The 13,985-nt window shown below is 39.5% G+C and overlaps 1 protein-coding gene across 2 annotated transcripts in view; it reads left to right on the forward strand.

Moving 5' to 3' along the window:
- Positions 1 to 13,985, forward strand: part of stat5a (signal transducer and activator of transcription 5a) — a 51,574-nt gene continuing 37,589 nt past the window's right edge. For both annotated transcript variants that reach the window (XM_085404439.1, XM_085404440.1), the window contains exon 1: positions 1 to 161. The gene's annotated coding sequence lies outside the window, so the exon portion shown is untranslated. The remainder of the gene's footprint in view (positions 162 to 13,985) is intronic.

The following is a 13,985-nucleotide window of genomic DNA, read 5'->3' on the forward strand; positions in this document are numbered from 1 at the left end:
CAGAGGGAGAGATAGAAAGAGAGAGAGAGCGCGCAGTGAACTGTGAAGCGAACTGTTGGGAACTGACTGACGGAGAGGTCCATGTTGTAGGTTGCACACGTCTCTGCAGCCTCACCCCACATTTTATGAAAAAGGACAGCAACTTCAGTCGATCCACAGAGGTGAGTGTGACAGTTTAATTCGCTTGAATGTGCTTCTTTTTCTCCCCCCCGAAGAGGTGAATGTCCTCGCCTTGTCCCACTGAAGGTGCCCGTTGCGAAAGAATATTGTGACAGCGCTTTGTAAACAAACTGCGAGTGCGGCAGCGCTTCTCCGTCTGCAGACGTTGTGAATCAATTTGGATGGCAGTGATATGAATTGTGCTGGAGTAGGCTACTTTTCCACATTTTATTATTTTTTTTAATTTTTGGGGCTTTATTAACGCGGATGAATCAACAGGCAGGTCCCCCTGCGCGCGCGAACATTCCCAGTAATATTTCTAAATTCGGGCTGACAGCGTCTCTGTCGAGCCAGTGAGTTTGCTGTCATCTTGACCTACTACTCAGCATATTATCTCTGCCCCCCCCCCCCCTTTCTTTTTGATGCCTGTATATTGTTAAAGGTGTAAAGCTCTATTTATGGCAAGCAACCATTTCATCTTCGCTGCTGTAATGGCAGGCTTTGACGCGCGGTCATGGTTAGCTTTAAGTTTTGTCTATGGTCAACTATCCCTTCCAGCCTCGCATATATTACTGAGCAAAAAAAAAAAGTCTTGAGCTACCCCTCATTTCTTTAAGTTGTTGTTTTTTTTTGTTTGTTTTTTTAAGGAAATGGGTGAAGCAATTTCCTGAAACGTGCAAACATAAATGGAATCACAGTGCATAAGACATAAGGCAAAAAGAAAACAAACCCCCCCCAGCAAAAACAGTTCTGAGTTTGAAAGTCAATATTTGGTATGATCATCTTTATTCGTCAACACAGCCTGAACTCTCTTAAGCAGCTTTCTTTTTATTTCTTTACATAGTATTGAGGAGTAATTCTCCAAGCTTCTCGAAGACTATTCCAAAGCTTTTCTTTGAATGTTGGCTGCCTTTTTGTTCCATTCTCTTAGAAGATGATCCCACACTGCGTAAATAATGTTGATGTCCACGATCTCGGGATTCCAATCCATGACTGATAGTGTTCCACTGTGTGTGTGTGTGTTTTCTATTCAGGTATGCTTTTACTGCATTGGCAGTGTATTTGGGATCATTGTCATGTTCAAAAATGAAGCATTTTCCAGTCAGATGCAATCCAGATGGTATTGCATAGTGGATCAAAATCTGATGATGACATAATTCCCATTAATTTTGACAAGATCCCCAGCACCACTGGTTTAAATGCAGTGCCAAACCACGACTTATCCTCCACCGTGCTTTCCTGATGTCTGTGGACACTTCACACATCATCTGCTTTCAGTAATTTTTTTTTTACGCCTGTCATGCCTTTTATCTTGCACTTATCTGTTTTCCTCAAATTTTTTTAAGACACACTGCACACCACATAGAGATATACCAAGTTTATAGCTAATAGCTCTTTGGGAATCAACTTGTTGGTGTTGAAGAAAGAAAAAAGTGGGATTAAACTTTAGGCACTTTGCTAGTAACAAAGTACCCAAAGGTATAATTTAACTAAGTTGTTTGTTATGTGTAGATGCAACACTGGTTCATCCCTTGAGTTAGGTGCCTTTTTATGCTTGAATGATTAATAGGTCAGTGTTAAGTGGCTTAAAAAACAAAAAAACAACAACACATTACTTTGAAAATGGTCAGATGCAAGGACTAGATTGAAAATAGGTGAAAGAGCTGCTCCGTAACATAAGTGCTCTATGCCAGCTTTGTACTAACTGCCATATTCACATAAAAATTGAGTTACAAATTTAAAAGGTGCAAGGACATTTTGAGCGTGCCTCCATAATTATTTCAGCTCTCCCAATTGTTGCTGTCAAACAGAACATTTTGTCACTGTTTGCTTTTCCTGTTGATATTTAATTTCCCAAAAGCATGAAAGGATAGTGCTTAAAGGTCAAAACAAAGCTGCAAAAGGAATGCCTTCTGTACCAAGTCTACAGTTTGTGCGTCTTACAAACAACATTAAAATATCACTGTTTCTTTGTTGTATTTGTGTCATTTTCAAGAACTGCAGATGAGCTTAGCTGCAAAGATTATACCATCCCCTTATCTTTTGTCACTTTGTTGCTCCAGTAAGACCTCATAATATTTGCCTTCGATAAACCTGTAACATTTTTTTTCTTGACAACTGGGATGACATTGCCTTTGCTTCTTGTGGCTCGGAGTAATTGAGCCTTGTGATAATGCCACCATCCTTCTGTGATAATGTCTTCTGGAAGACGCTATGACTACTCTTTGACTTCTCTTTGACTTCTCTCATCTCAATACAGCAGCAGGAGTTGGTAGCTTGTGCCTCATTTTAATTTAGAAATTGGCTCGAGGTGATTTTTTTAGAATCAGTTGGTGAAAGAGCAGCTGTTGTCATAATTGTTTAGCTCGTTTTAGCTCCTTTGCATTTGGGAAAGAACAATTTCAAAACATAACCCTAAAGGCAGGGAAGTGGAGATATGAATTGTTTATGTTTATAATTTGTGGGTGTTTTGGTATTTCATATGTTGTTGATGTTTACACCTCTCAGTGTATGACTCAAGACTATTTTCCTTGTCATTTTTAGTTTTATTATTATTATTATTATTATTATTATTATTATTATTTCTATTAATTGTAATATTTTTAGCCATTTTTCCATTTCTGCTCTTTCAGTCATGGAAAAAAATTCAATCAGTCTGCAGGAAATAGTGGTCAGTATTTTTAGCCTTTAACCCTGTTGGCAAGAACTGTGCTATGCTGCCTGCTCCCTACATTGCTCCTGTGCATTGTGCATAGGAATGGAAGTTTTTCCTAAGTTTCTTTGGAAAGGAAGACATTCAGTTGACATGGAAATATGGCATGTTGGCCAGGCATGAGTTGGCTGGTACACGCCGTCCCTGACAGGAACCCCTGATGCAAGAGGGATGGCAGCAGGGGAGACAGGAAAACTCAGTGTTTTGTCCTGTAAGCCAACTGTGCTGTGTGGTCAAAGCATCATTAAGCTTGTCTTTGCCTCTCCCTTTTTCCATCCCCACTTTCATACAAGTATAGAAAAAACATTAACGTAAGTAGTGAGGTTAGTTAGGAAGGATATCACAAAGGATTTGTTCTAAGCATTGACCTCATGAGTGGCTGGAAATGAGAATAATAGGGCAGTGGTTTTGATTTGAGTTGGTGAGTCAGAGCTGAGGTGTCAAAGATGTCAATTATACACTAATGATTGTGATAAGCGTGGAGCTTCTTGTCACTATGAACAGAGGAAGAAAGTGCGCCGAAGAATTACGTGAATGGAAAGAGGGTAAGAAGTTCATTTGCTTGTGATCCAACTGTGTGTCAATGAACGTGACCCCAGCCATTTAGTAATGTAGTAATAACAGTTACAGACAAACAGGGATGAGGGGAGATTTAGTGTGAAAGAGAAAGGGGAAACACATTCAAAGGGAAGTGATCAGGAAGCATGTGGTGACATGCTTGCTAACCACCTCCTCCTTCAGCTGGGCTAACACTAATCCATTAGTCACGTGACCATGAGCTTTTAGCCCAGTTTAGGTCAGGAGTGCTCTGATCCATCTGTCGAATGGCATTGCTGTTTGTTGGCATCCACAGCATGTACGCTATGATCCCTGCCTGCCTCACACAAGACTCATTTGATTTCCATCAGCTAATTACTTCTGCAGGATTTTATCAGCAGTTTCACAACAATTGCCCTCCCATTATCAGTTATTCTTTTGTCTTTCATTTTGCCTAACTTAAAATGACTTGTCTTTTCTTCAGTCCTTTGAATAGGTGGGGGGGGGGAGATGATGGTCAAACCTTGTATGCACGAAGAAACACGATAAGGCTCTGGGTTATTATCTCAGTGACACATCAAGAATAGAATGACTACTCGTAAGTTTGCACTGTGCCAAAAAAGGCACTGACAAGTCGTAATAGCAAGGTACATGCATTGTTTGAATTCCAGTGAATGCAAGCATGCAGTGTAATCTGAGCATACTTCCAATTTTTTGTTTTTATTTTACATTACGTAGGACGATTTCGAACAGAATTCAATCCAGAATACACCTAACAGATTAATGGTCTGGATTAATCATTTTCTCATGTTTACACAATACTCATTTGGAGGCTAAACACACAGGAGCAAAAGGCACGTCTGGCACATAAGATTCTAAGTATCCAATTAGTTTTATGTCTCGTGATAGTATATGTTACAAGTGCTGACAAATATATTCCAACTCCCCCCAAAGTAAATTTATTAGAGTTAGCAAATGTTGCAAGTGTTCAGCAGACATATCCAGACTGTTACTTTTTCAGTAGGGAGACATACACAGCTGAGGGTTGGCAGCTTAGGAATCCGAGTGAGTAAAAAAGACTTTGACATCAGTGAGCTCTTGTAAATGGATTCTTAACTTGGAGAAAATTGTGTTTGTGGCAAAAACCGCAGGAATAACATATAGAAAAATGCAAACCCTTCTCATTGTGCTGCTGCCGTGTTAGTGTAGTTGTTTAAACATGTGAAAGCTTATTTCAATGTTGTCACTTGGTATTGATCTCCCACACTGCACAGCTTCTTTTTATGTTTTATGTATGCCTTAGGCTCTGAGTCATGCTTCATTTCTCATGCATGAATTATGTGGATGAATAACTTTAGTTGTGCCCTAAAGGACATTGTATCATATGAAGTCTTGAACGCGGAGAGAGGAATAGATGCTTTGTTTAATTATCAAAAATGTGCACTAAAAATTGTCAATATTTGTGATAAGTAGTGCAATCTTCTGTCGTTTGAATTGGTAAGAAGTGCAAAGGTATGAACATAACCAATATGAGCAAACGAGCAAATTAACAAGCGCACATAATAAAACTGATCAAGTTTTCAGTATACTTTGTCCTGACAAATGATGTACAACAGACACAGAATTATACACCAGACCTTTTCATATTCTAAAAAGTTTTTATTAAATCTCCGTTTGCAGTCTTAACTGTTTATTTTTGGCAGCAATGCTATTTCTGTTGTGGGTCGTGACCTGATACAGGTGACCTGCTGGCCTACTTCTAAGAGGAGTATAGATCATCACCCAGAGGACCACTGAAAACATATTTGTATGTATCAGCTGGTTGAATGTCTACATCAGTACTGGTGCAAAGGAAAAAGACGGTAACTGTATTGGAAATCTCTAATGGGACCAGATAGCGCATTTTAATGCAGCAAAGTCTCAGGTAATGTAAAAAAAAAAAAACCCAAACCAACAAAGAAAAGAAACTTCCTCTGTGTCAATATAAAGTCTTGCAGTAAGAATTCAATTGTTTATATCAGTATTACGTAGCATAACATTATTGTAGACTCCTTTCTCTGGTGTGATCTGTTATTAAAACTATTATTATTAGATCTGTTATTGTTCTAGTATTAAACTTGGCAAAGACACAATCCTCCTCAGCTCATGCTAGGGCTGCCCTTTTTAACATCCCAGCACATATCACTTTAATTAGGTGTCTACCCTGAAATGCATCGTAACCTGAGGCCAGGTGACCGCATCTCTTACCACAGAGGAAGCAGACAGCAGACAGGAAAGAAAGTGCCAGGTCTCGGCATGCTGTTAAACATCATTTTTCATGCCTTTTTTTGCCTCTTACAGTCACGTTTTTGTTGTTGTTGTTGTTGTGTTTTTTTTTGTTTTTTACAACGTTTACAACATCTTGAGAGCTGCTGTTAAGCATGTCATTGCCCGAATTCTGTAGCAGTTCAAGACCTAAAAGTAAACTCCACTCCACTCGCAGCTACGGTTAAGACAGATCACATAGATCAGCGTTGAAGTGACAATGGCAAGGATAATTAGGCAAACTAGGTACACTGCAGCAATCAATTATATTGAATGGCTTATATTGGCATACAGTTAGATAGCACTGGATGATACCTAACTGCTGCTGCCATCACTGCTGTGTTCAAGCCTATTACAGGCTTGCAGCAAACGAGACATATTGGAAACCCAACTGGTAGCTCACAGATAAAGTTTGTTGGGAAGGAAGAAAATGTTGGAGACAAACAGGACAATATACTCGAAGCAGAAAAAAAATTTCTGCTAGTAGATGAAATTATCTTAGCAATTGCTTCTACAGTGGCAACACACAGATAGCTTGTGTATGCACATGGGAGACACAACATAAGCAATTAAATCAGTTATCATTATTCATGAGCCCCGTTTGAATGCTTTTCTGTGTCTAAGTGTGCATGTGTGTGTGCTTTGTCCAACTAGATTGAGGTCATGGATGCTTTCTAGTGTCTGGGGAAAGGGCTAACATCTGCACAAGATTACTGTAAGGAGCATTTGATTAAAAAGTGATTACAATGATAAAAAAAGAAAAAAAAATTGAGGCTTATGTTTCATTTATATTTGATTATATAGTGGATTAAAGTGTGTTGGATTAGAGTAAAACTAGGTTGAATGTTACATACCGATTTTTACAAAGACCAGATCTCTCTATTATTTAACAGTGTATATGAATTTCGCTGCCTTCTCTGATGTTTTAGCATGTTTAAACTATGTAATGTAACATGCATACACCAACAAGAGGGAGAAGTAAATGTTCTCTGTCTCTTTTCTTGCTTGTTGAGTCACTGGCACAGTATAATGCAAAGTCGGTCTAGATTTGTAGAGCTGTTATCCTGTATTGATCCTGTGGATTCATCCATGACCACAGCAGAATATCCCTAACAAGCCTTATGGATGAGCCCTGCATGACATCTCCAGCTAACTCCACCACTCCTACAGCAAAACAAATCATCATTACATAGGTACTTTCGGCGTTTTATTCAAAGAAAGGTTGTGATGTAGCACATTGCATTCTCGTAATTGCTGGATGTTAGCACAACAAAGATTCACTTCCTCTTTTCTTTTATTTTTGGGCGCTCGTGCCTGTAATATCTGTGACTTAAAGCAAATGTTTAGCGTGTTAGTTTAGTTTCCACAAAACAAACTGTTGGTATTTAGGTCAAAGAGTGTAACTACATCTATTTAAGATTACATTCATACCTTTTCCCAGGCTTGTGTAATGTTTCAATTGAATATTTGGCGAGTATTAACAGAAAAACATACGAGCTTGTAGTCTGTTCGATATAGTTGATAATTAATCAATGTTTCTGTCCGCTTTTGACCACCTGAGTTAGTCACATGGGTTAGGGGAAGATATTGCACTATGGCTAATGATGTGTGGCAATACCATCAAATCACATTTAACACTTTTTTTTTTCGTCATTCTCACATGATCTGTTATCCTTTTTCTTTGCTTTACACAGAGAAAAGCATGAGGCAGTATGTGTATAAACTTTAAAGCTATGAATTATATATTGACAAATATTCCCTTAGTTACAGGGAATGTAACTGCTGATATTCTCTTCAAAATTTGAAAGGCAACCTACCTATAGAAATGTCCTCTACATTCACTGAACGGGCATGCAGGACTATGCTGAATTTGTAATGCAGGACACCTTTGTCATTCTACATGTTTTTATTCGGTGTTTCATTTAGTGATCACAGATTGCAGATCACATTTTTCTATACTGTTCTTTTCAGTGTAGCTTATACTGAAAACTATCTTCATTCAACAAAGTTGACTAAAGTCTGATGGTCAAGTGCAATAATGGGGAATGAAGGAATTATTTTGCCCAGCGTAACAGGATTAATCATCTAGCATTTACTGCTGTGATGCTTCTGCAGGCTGGACACTACAGTTGTATTCTCGTTAGTATTAGGTGACCATGAATATAATCAGGAAGGATGCCATAGAAGGAACCAAAGACGTGCAATGAAACTTAATATGAGATTAGTTGTTGTATAGATGAGGTATGTCAAGGAGTATTTTAATTATGCATTATCAAACACAATGCAAATGTATAGAATTCACACTGAATTCAGAAAAGTGTGACCGAGTGGGAGGATATAGCTGTGGTACTCTGTATAACCTCTGTGTCCATGTTTAGCTTATCCAGATAATCCATCTGCCACTACCGTAATCACTCAGACAGCTACCATGTATACAGGATCGTAAGGTTGATGCCTTTGTTTTTCTATTTTAATATGGCAGAGGTGAGAGCTCCATCCTGTTTTTCTGTTTCTAAAGGATGGTATTTCTATCAAGAGCAGCTCTGCCACATATAGCAGCAGGCCATTGTGATGGTAAATCCCCATATGTCCAAAAAATACTATCAAAATATAGTTATATATTCACAAGAAAAGGATGGATTTCCTCTGGGAAAACATTATGGCTCATACACTCTTTTCTCTCGCTGACAACAAACAAACACTCCCTCTATTGAGTGTGTCGTGCTTTTTGATAAGCTTAATCAAGAAGCAACATTTTATACTACTTATACAAAAATACTTATGTATTTGTGATTTTTGGTTATGTTTGAATTTAAGATTCAAGAACATTTAATTATCATTGTCCATCCATCCATCCTTCCTCTTATCCAGGAAGTACCTGGAGAGGACTCATGCAAATTCCAGGAGAACACACTAACTCCGCACAGAAAGGTCCTGGCAAGATAGTGGAGTTGAAATCAGGATCTTCTTGCTGTGCTAGCCACAGTGCCAACGTGCTGCCTAATTGCTTGCAGTGTCACTGGCGCAATATAATTTAGTAAATTGTGTAATGCATTGCACAACAAACCTGCAGGAGTTCCCAAACTAGAGATGGCACGATACCACTTTTTTATGTCCGATACCGATACCGATATCATAAATTTGGATACCGATATGAATCCGATATAGTGTTTTTTAATCAACAAAACTGTTTTTTAAATATCTTGCTGCATTTTGTATAAGTTCATACTCAAGTTTAAAACAACAACTACACTAAAGCTATTCTGTTATACCTGTATGCAAAAAAAAAAATTTCATAGTTCAGCAATACTGATCAATCTAATAAACTTAAACCTACACCATCCTCCCTATTCTGGTATTTTAAAGAGTACTTAGCATAAATATTAAGCAACCTAACTAATAGGGTTCCAACTCCCAGCAACAACAAAAATAAATAAATAAAAAATAGGGAACCACCCCTCACGCTCCACCTCATGATGCTTAATCGACGTAATCAACCTTAATTTGATGCAGTGTGAAAAAAAAAATGCACAGAAATCAATTATTTTTCAAGAAATATTAAATAGATTCAACATCTTTCTTCAACAAAATTGCAGACTGCACAGATGGTACCTTCCCAAAGGAAAAACTACTATAGCTTACTAGGGTGTATATATTAGACTTAATAGTTACTATATACAGTAATTGACTTCTATTCATTTTACATCAAATTAAAACTTTGGGTGTCAGATAATTATTTATTAAAAGCTAGACATTTTAAATGAGAATAAGAAAGAAAAGTATGTCTTTGTGCCCCCTTTTCCCTGTTAATGCCCTATCGGCCCCCCTGGCTAAACTTTGCTAGATCCGCCCCTGCACAGTTACCAGCGTCAGCGTCGGTCCATCTCTATCCCAAACACAAGGTTGCACTGGGACCAATACTTCTCATGCTATTCATACTTTCCTTAGGCAGTATTATTAAAACAAACTTCATGCACTACATTTGCTATACAGATGATCTCTGGCTATATCTACCTGAGACCAGATGTCACCAATCACTTTATTAAAGTACAGGTATGTCTCTAAGATATAAAAATCTGGATTAGCTGTAATTTTCTACGTCTAAATATGGGTAAACAGAGCTTAGTGTGCTTGACTGTCTAAATCTGAGAAATGTGGTTTCTAAACTGAATTTAAAGCCTTTCTTTAAGGGAAGGCAGTTTTCAAAAGTAGAATGGGAAGTGGAGTTTTTAAATCCCTCATGTGTAGAACTCTTACCAGTTTAAGAAAAACTAGTTCTTAAATTTCCATTTTACCTTACAGTTAGTACTAGAGCACGTGACCCTGAACCATTCCTTGTATAAGACCAGGCTGTTTGGTGACTTTCCAACCAGTCCTGGTGGATGGCTGCCTCTCCCTTATCTTAGTTCTGTCTTTTCACACTAAAAGTGTCTTTTTGTTTTTGTTTTTGTTTTTTTTACCCTTCCCACAGCTGTCAAGTGCTTGCTCTTAGGAAATCATTTGAATGTTGGGGTTTTCTCTGTAATACTGTAGGGTCTTGACCTCACGGCACAAAGTGCCTTGAGACCGCTATTTTTGCACCATATAAATTAAATGAAACTGAACTCAATAGAAATGATCTTCCCACTTTTTTGTTGTTTATTTTGTGGTTGGCTTACAGCCAGATTATCACCATCTTCTGGCAGCAGTATTGTAACAAGGATGGGTAAAAAGAATGCTATTTGAAGATAAAAATAGCTGCTGACCATTGTCTTCAATGAGTACTCCCTGACAAACCGTGGTCTCCCAGTAAGATAGTCCATTATCCAGGATATTAAGTCATCTCAGTCAGTTTACCTCTGAATGAAGGGTTGGATAGTTGGACAGTATAAGAGAAATCAGAGAATGTGATTCTGACAGTACCACTATCCTAAACCAGATGAGAGTAGTCCCTACAGCAGATAAAGAATAGCATCTTCTACACACACCTTCATTTGGTAAGCAAATTGATGTGGGTCTACTGAATGATGGACCTGAGGGTTTTGAAAATGTGGCTGTAGCCTTTACAGGGTTCATGATGTCAAATGTTAGTATAATCACCCAGGACCTGAAGTGGGAGCCCACCATCACCTCCGTCATAAAGAAAGCCCAGCAGAAGATGTACTTCCTGAGGCAGCTGAAGAAATTCAACCTGCCAACACGGACGATGATGCAATTCTACACTGCAATCATCGAGTCCATCCTCACCTCCTCCATCACCGTGTGGTACGCTGGAGCCACTATCAGGGACAAACAGAGACTGCAGCGTGTTGTGCGCTCTGCTGAGAAGGTGATTGGCTGCAGACTCCCATCTTTGCAGGACCTGTACACCTCCAGGACACTGGGGCGTGCAGCTCGGATCTCAGCTGACCCTTCTCACCCTGGACACAGTCTGTTTGACCTGCTCCCCTCAGGCAGGAGGCTCCGGTCCATTCGCACCAGAACCTCTCGCCATAAGAACAGTTTCTTCCCCTCTGCTGTTGGACACATGAACAATAACCGTATGACTGTTCCCACCACTAACACATGACCCACGCTGTGTTCACTGCATCATTCCATGTTTGGCACTGATCACCACCTGCACTCATGTATATATCTATCTACTTAGCACTTTTAATTCTTATTCTTATTTTTTTTTCTCATGTCTATTTAAGCGTTGTTTATGACAGTATGTTTGCACTAAGCACCGCAGCAATTTCCTAATGTTGTAAACCTGCTCAACATTTGGCAATAAAACCCTTTCTGATTCTGATTCTGAATCAGCCTGAAATCATTCATATCACTGGCATGTGACTTCTTCTGGGCTTGTATAAAGCATGGAGTCTTTGCATAGGTCAGGACTTTACCCGGTCTCAGGTTTGTGTTGAATGTATGTTGAAATCTCCCCCAGTTTGACTGCATGTGCCCTAAGCGTTCTTGAACACGCTCTGTCTGGGCTAGTAGACTTCTTGATGCAGTCTTCTCATTCCTCTTTTGTCCTGATCTGAGGTAATAATAGAAGAAAGAAGAATTTTGAGGTCCTGGGTGTGCTTCTATGTCTGGTGGGGGAGGTTAGTTGGTGAGAACTGTTTGTGTTTCTCCAGATGGTTGGCGGAGTTGTGGGGGTGATAACAGGCCAGGTGGCATGGACAGGGCAAGCCTGTTTAAAAAACAAAACAAAACAAAAGTGGCTAAACTGGTTTGCAGCACCGTGGCTGTTCTGTGATGATTTTCATCTTTTCCAGACCTCCTTCACATTGTTCTCCTTCAAATTCTGTTTCATTTTTCTTCTGTATGATTCCTTTGTCTCTCTCAGCCTTAGGTCCACCTGTCCGTGTATCGGCTTTGTGTGGTCTCTACTAACGAGGAGCTCCTTGACACGGGAAACAAGCCTTGTTATTTAAAAAGCAGCAGTTTTATTGAAAACTAAAACATCCATACAGAAGTGGATGTAATCACTGGTATAATTTGAAACCTCCTTTGTCCTCAGTACTTTAGCATACGCTAATCAGTAGATTCAAAGCAGTTCCCTAGAGCCTTCTTTGCTCGGAAGACTGTTTTCTAAGGTGTGGTAGTGGGTTGCCTCTGCACTGGTGGCTTTAACCTGAGGTGTAGAAAGACCAGGTTTTGAACTGATTTTCCTAGTGGGGCCAGGGAGTGATTCTGTTTTCATTCATCACATTAGCATACAAGAGATGTCTTGTTCTGTTGTTCCTGGTGGGGCTATTCACAGGTGGGTAAAAGGCAAACCAGGCTGAGTATTGTCTCACACAGTCTCTGCAAACGCCCATGAAGGAATGTAAACGCCAACACCAATAACAATAGCGTGCAAGATCTCCATCAACATGACATATGGTCAGAGACTTACAAGCAACAGTTTGATATCGCAACGGCAGATCTTGTTTACAGTCACATACCCTGGGTTGCACCACCTGTTGTTGATAAAAAAAACGTGCGAGAACCCTGCCTTTGCACTTTTCACTTAGCTTTGGGTTTCTGTTTTCTCTCCCAACAGATCAGCATTAGCTGAATTTTGGTGAAGCCCATTAAGCTACACTGTAGCTCTTTGGATTCCTCACTTGGGCTGCCAGCTTGTCAGGTTTATTAACTAATGAGTTTACATTCCTCATGACATCTGAATGAATGGAAGCTGCTATCTCCACTGCTCAGCAGTATCATAGCCTTGAGCTCTGCTGCCTTAAAAGAGTCTCTTAATTCCTGTGGTATGGATTAAAGAGCTTGTGGTATGTCCCATTGTTTTCAGTGAGCAGCTCGTCTTTGGTATAAACAGTAATATTGCTACTGATTCAAAGTTGTTATATCGATAGCAAGAAATGTATATCAAAGTTGTAGCTAGAGAGTATCAAATAAAAGCTTTTTTTTAAAAAGTAAGAAAATATATGAAACATTCAGAGCTACTGGAAAAGCTGCTACTTGTGTGGGCACCACAGAGCAAAAGTTGCACCATTGAAATGTATTGACTGAAGCACTGAATCACAACTTCACTTTGATGGGAAATGTTCTCCGTTTCTGGTTTGCGTCACAATTTTGAAAGTTTGCATTTTTAAATTTTCACGACCATTCAGAGAGCAGTTTGCCAGTGTTTGCCAATCAGAGAGTTTAAACGTTTTAAATTCAAAATCCTGCACTGTAGATTGCACCTTTTTAGGTTTCAAAATCTGTTCTCTTTCATAAAATGGTGCTAGTGCTGTTGTTTCTGTGGGGGCAGAGCTCTCTGTGGGGTAAAGGTGGAGTTGACCTTTACTGAAAGCAATGAGCTTGCCATCAAGGGAGGGGAGACACGGTAAGGGAAGCAACTGTGTGTGGGGGTGTGTGTGGGGTCAGGGCCGGGCAGAGGTCTGGTGAGTGAGTTAAGATACTGTGTGTGAGAAAGTGCAGCTATCTGACCTCTGACACATGAGGAGCTGGAAAGATCAAAGGTAGAGCTCTTTAAAGTTACGTGCATTGGTGTTTACAGATGCACTGATATAGAGGAAAACGAGAGTGAAAGAGAGGAGGATTTACCTTCGAGCACCAGTAAAGCTGTTCTGGATATAGAGCAACAGTGAAATCTAAATAAGGAATTCAGTAAAAACCCTATTCTGAGAAATGAATTCTCAAGGATGTTTTCATAGATGCTGGCTGGATTGTCGTTGGACTAGTTCGAAGATGTTGCAACAATACATAACCCATATTTGCCTACCACCCTCCCCCTGCCACACACAAATACAGCGTGTATGCACACAAACCCTCTGCTTGAGTCTTGCAACATGAT

Source organism: Rhamphochromis longiceps, linkage group LG4 (genome assembly GCF_057381845.1).
Source record: "Rhamphochromis longiceps isolate RC_006_pf linkage group LG4, R_longiceps_female_GT1.1, whole genome shotgun sequence".
Taxonomy (NCBI): Eukaryota; Metazoa; Chordata; class Actinopteri; order Cichliformes; family Cichlidae; genus Rhamphochromis; species Rhamphochromis longiceps.